The sequence below is a fragment of the Martes martes genome (genome assembly GCF_963455335.1).
Source record: "Martes martes genome assembly, chromosome: 15".
NCBI classification, from domain to species: domain Eukaryota; kingdom Metazoa; phylum Chordata; class Mammalia; order Carnivora; family Mustelidae; genus Martes; species Martes martes.
In genome coordinates, this window is record NC_137903.1 from 21,877,365 (window position 1) to 21,883,364 (window position 6,000).

A 6,000-nucleotide genomic window follows, 5' to 3' on the forward strand; every position below is an offset into this window, starting at 1 on the left:
GAGAAACACTAATTTAAGACATTTATCAAAAATATAGGAATAGAGTTATCATTATTTCCCTTTTATACACAAGGAAGTTAATTCTCAGGTAAGTCAAGAAATTTGTCCATTCCACTCACCTAGAATATGACTTAGATTAGATTAGATTAGAGCTTAGATTAGATTAGATCGTAGATTCTGACCCAGGCTTTGATTTAAGAATGTCTGTGGAAGGGGCGCCTGTGTGGCTCAGTGGGTTAAAGCCTCTGCCTTCGGCTCAGGTCGTGATCCCAGGGTCCTGGGATTGAGCCCCACATCGGGCTCTCTGCTCAGCAGGAAGCCTGCTTCCTCTCTCTCTCTGCCTGCCTCTCTGCCTACTTGTGATCTCTCTCTGTCAAATAAATAAATAAAATCTTTAAAAAAAAAAAAAAAAAAAAAGAATGTCTGTGGAAGGTCAAGAAAAATAGGAAGAATAAGGGAAAAGGAAAAAGTGATTTAAAAAAAAAAATAGTGCATGGAAATCTGATCCTGAGGGATAAGAGGGGATTATGAATTCATGTTATTAGACCCTGTTTTTGCAGTCTAATGTGCTTTCGGTAATTATTTGTACTTTCTCGTACTAATTCTGCTGAAATTGCTACATTTTATTGTTTTGGTTTTGAATTTTGGATTTAGAATTCTTTGTTATTTTATGTTATTTTTTGGTTTGCCTTCAAAGTTTCATTGAGAGAAGTTAGGCTGAGATAAAATAATCATTTGCTTGAAAACTAGTGATGCCTTCAGGAAATTGTCATTCAGGGTTCTAATTTTTTTTTTTTTTTTTTTTTGAGGGCTTACTAGAGAAGATGTATTAGAAATTTCAAATTTCTTCTCCTAACTCCCTTTTAACATTATTCTTTTCCTGATGACTTTAAAAATGTGTTTCATTATCTCCATCTTTTTCTCTCTTAGTTTGGTGATTCATAACTTGCCATTAATGATTTGCTAAAGAAAAGCAATGAAATAACGATTTCCATCTCCCATAGACATATGCATTTTAATGCATATTTTAGGTGATAAGCACTTCCAAAATGGATATGAATTTTTGGTGACTTTATAATTACAATAAATGGCATCATTTATTCATAGAGGATTCTTTCGATTATACTTTTTTTAAAGTTTTTATTAAAGGCTATCTTATTAAAACATGTAGAGATGTCTTATTAATGCTGATTAATAGTTACTGATACTGGTAATACTTATAGAAGTAAAATGGCAGATATGGTCTCTATTTTCTTTTTTTTTTTGATTTTTAAAAAGATTTTATTTATTTATTTGACACAGAGAGAGAGATCACAAGTAGGCAGAAAGGCAGGCGGAGAGAGAACAGGGAGCAGGCAGGCTCTCCGCTGAGCAGAGTGTGGGACTATATCCCAGGACCCTGAGATCATGATCCAGATCATGACCCAAATCTAAGGCAAAGGCTTAACCCACTGAGCCATCCAGGCGCCCCTGGTCTCTATTTTCCAAGCGCTTACACTCTGGGAAGCATAGACAAATACAATTAAATTAATTAAAAATTCATTTAAAAAATAGAGTCACTGAGTAGTAATAAGTGTTATTTTGAAAATAAAACAGGGAAGGAATGTGGGCCAAATGATAGTAAATCATTCTTTTATAGGCAGGAAAGGAAAGACCTCTAAGGGACTTTAACTGAAAAGTAAACATTCAAAGGACCAGTTGAAAGGGAGGAAAACTTTTAGGTGAGAGTGAACCACAGTGCAAAGGTCTATGTGTGGAACTAACCTGGGTGCTAAATGGCAGGAAAAAGCAGAGTTTGCCAGATCACAGTGGGAAGAGTGAGGGTTCATCAAGACAATAGATGAGCACAAGATCACATAGGACTTTGCAAATCAAAATAAGAAATTTGGGTTATATTCTAAGTGCAATAGGAAAACATGGAGTGTTTAAGGAAAGATGGCATGATTTAAAGTTATATAGATTACTGAAGCTACTTTGTGGCTAAGAGGCTGAGAGGGGAAGGGCAGAAGCAGGAAAATCATTTAGAAGACTATTCCCTTGCTCCAGACAGCATCCAGTATTGGGCTGCATGAGGGAGGGTGGTGGACACAGAGAGCACAGTGGTGAAAACCAGGATCTACTTTGGCAGAAGCCACTCACTGAGGTGTGACTCGGGCTGCTACTCAGTGCTTTGGCTCTACTGATTGGGGGTGGGGTGGGGCTGGGAATGATAGTACCAGAAAGAGAGATTGAGTTGGAGGCGTCAGAAGTGGTGTTTGTTGTGGAAGCTGTGAAGCCAGACTTGTCTAGAGCAAGTACATTCAGACTTATCCCCTAGAAACTAATACACGCTAGTGGGAAAAAAGTAGTCTGGTTTCGTATATGCTTTACTTGTTTTCATGGGTATGTTTATACAACTTGGAATTGATGATGATCGCTTCCCCATCTTGGACATAATCTTTTCTGTTAATTTCTAGTAAAAGATATCCAATATTAGCATAATTGAACTCTTTTTTTTTCCTATCGTAACAACACTTTTCAAAACTTGTCCTTTAATGAAATTCTTTCCCTTAAGAAAGAGGAGAATATTTAGAGTTTACAACTGATGATCTCATAACATATCTTGCAGTATTAAGTTTCAAGATATATTGGATTCTTCAGTAAGCATTTTTAAGTGTATTTATCACTTGAAAAAGTTCCACATTTTCTTTTTATTTTTAATGTGGTTACCATGGTAATCATTGCTGTTACTTGGTGTTTGCCTCAAGAAAGGAGCCATGTCATTTTAGACAGAAATGATGAGGAATGTAGTTTCCCAACCTACTCTGTATCTTTTTTCTTTATTGTTAGGATAACGTGATGATAATTTTATTTTTTTGTGATGATAATTTTAAAGTTCAGAATATATAAATGTCACTTGCTCAAGGACTTGTGGCATGTGTTAGATCTTTTTGCTTCATGTTGTTATAATGTAAACACTACACGACTACCTGATTTTACCACTTAAGCAACAGTTGTTCTACTATGATAGTTCTGTGGCATGAAAATTGATTCCCTGTGTGAGTTAGAGACCTTGAATCATGCAGCATAATGAGTGGTTATATGAATTATTGGCAACGCTTCTAGTAATGGTGAAACTGCTGCTAAAATACTCATATATAAGATTTGAACTGTGTGATGTGCTGTGTCTGCAAGTCTTAACTTTAAAATGGGGTTCCTCATCGAGATTTTAATTTTATCTGAGTCAACTACCTATTTCAGCTAAACTTATGCTCATCTTTAACCCCTTTTTAAAGAAAATCTGGTATGGGAGAGAGCTGCTATTTGACTGTTTAACATCATTTTTCACCTTTAACTAGTGAAACTTGGTTTTTTTTTTTTAATATTTTATTTATTTGACAGACAGAGATCACAAATAGGCAGAGAGGCAGGCAGGGGGCGGGGGAAGCAGGCTCCCTGCTGAGCAGAGCGCCCAATGTGGGGCTCGATCCCAGAACCCTGGGATCACGACCTGAGCTGAAGACAGAGGCTTTAACCCACTGAGCCACCCAGGTGTCCCCGAAACTTGGTTTTATTTAGGGTGGCAGTGTCCCTGCTTCTTTAGCAGGTAAAGATTCCCATAGAGCTAAATACAAAAAATATGTCAGTCTGTAGGGTTTCTGTGAAAGCTTTTTAAAAGACTCTCACCTGTGCCATTTGCTGTTTTCCCTTTTTTCTTACATACTTTCTAGAGGATACGGCATATTGCTTCTGGGGCCATATTAGACCATAAAGTATTTTGAGCATAGGAGATTTGAGTTAAGGATGGCCAGGGAGAAAGAGTTAAAATAAGAAATAGGAGGAGAGGAGAGGAGAGATGAGGGAAGGAGGGGAGGAAAAGGGAGGGGAGGGAAAAGAAGAGAAGAGAAAAAAAAAGAGAAAAGACAAGATGAGATGAGATGAGACAAGACGAGACAAGACAACCCTGAGATTCTTACGTCATTCTGGAGCCTCCTGTACTGCCTACTTCTAGATTTCATGTTATATAGAATAAAATGAAACTTTTACACTGGGTGAGTCACGAGGTTTTCTGTTATGTGGTACCAGATGTACTACCCAACTCATTGGCCTATGTGACGAAGTCCATTGTTTCATGTACATATTTCAGTATGCAGTACCTGCTACTAATATTGGTAATTCTTTCTGAGGTTGACTGTGTTCCTTCTGTATCAGCTGCTTTGAATCGCTCACTCAGCCTTTACAACAGCTCTGTGGGGGTAGATTGCTATCTTATTTGGTGAGAGAAATAAATACTAGGATGGATAAAGGCTTTTACGGTGGTCATGTGGCTTCTGAGCGCTGCTGACTTTTGAATTCACCCCCCCTGACCCAGAGGCCACATTCCTCCCTAAGAGCCTTTAGTGGCCTTCTAGACTGCTTTAGCTCTGGTTGAAACAGGGCCCCAAAATGGAGTTTGTAGAGGAATAGTTTGCTGCTGAAGGGAGCTTGCTATAAACCTGGTAGTAAGGTAACAATCCTATGCAGTTTTACACAGAAGCTTATTATTTATCTGGCTAACCACACATTTCTCGTCATTTGTTTTAAACTTTGTGCTTCAAGGAAAGAAGTTGATAATAAACAAGTAGAAGAAGTTCTTTCTTCTAATAGACTTACCGTGGATAATCTGTGGATTGAAATAGGAAAGTGAAACTGAGTCTCAAAATTATAAATAAAGGAAACAATGATGATACAATACAGAGTCAAAATTCTAGAAAATGCTCTATGGGAATTAATGATATGGGTCCTATAATTGGAGAGATATCGATTAATTTATTGAGTAAACTGTATCTGCTGGGGTGTGTGTGAAGCTCAGTACAGAAATTATATTTAATTCAAGCAACAACATTATACCAAGGATGCAATACATTCCTCATTTCACAGGGAGATAGAGAACTAAAGAAATACTAGGTAATTTGGCACATTTAAAACACAGAATCCACAAGAATTGGAACAATCTCTTATTTCATGTTGTATTACTTCTCCGAAAACAGTACCTGTCCTACAGTAGATACACAATGATACTGTCTGTGAATAAAAATAACACATCTGGGAAAGGACGAAGGTAGTTCTAAGAAAACTTGCCTTGTTTAACTCCACAATGCAACTTTATTTATTTTTTTTTAAGATTTGTGTTTTTTTAAAAGATTTTATTTATTTATTTGACATAGGGAGATCACAAGTAAGCAGAAAGGAGGCAGGCAGAGAGAGAGGGGGAAGTAGGCTCCCTGCTGAACAGAGAGCCCGATGCGGGGCTCGATCCCAGGACCTTGAGATCATGACCTGAGCTGAAAGCAGACACTTAACCCACTGAGCCACCCAGGTGCCCCTTTTTAAAAGATTTTATTTATTTATTTGACAGACAGAGATCACAAGTAGACAGAGAGCCAGACAGAGAGAGAGAGAGGGGGGGAAGCAGGCTTCCCGCCGAGCAGTGAGCCTGATGTGAGGCTTGATCCCGGGACCGTGGGATCATGACCTGAGCTGAAGGCAGAGGCTTTAACCCACTCAGCCACCCAGGAGCCCCCACAATGCAACTTTAAACCACTATTCAGTATTCTTTAATTTGGAGAAATTGACAATTCTATTCTGAGAATAGAAATTAGAAGAGACAGTTAAAGGATAAATAGACACTAGTAAAATAATTATTATGCTTAGATATTATTTCTGGAGGAAGAACACTTTGATAATTAGAAGAAAACCAGGGGTTTTAATGCCAAGCTAATATAAAGCAAATTATAATTATATTATATATACATGATTATATATATAATTATATATATGTATGTATGTATATCTATATCTATATATATCTTAACTCATTGAAATTGTAAGGATGAAGATTAACTTTTAAACTTGTGTTTCTCCCTTGACTCTATTTCTTTGCCAGTAGCATCTGCTAATATAAGATCCATACAGGGATCTCTCATAGCTGTATCTCATTAAGCCTAAACCTTTTACTGAAATAATGATTTAACATAAAGC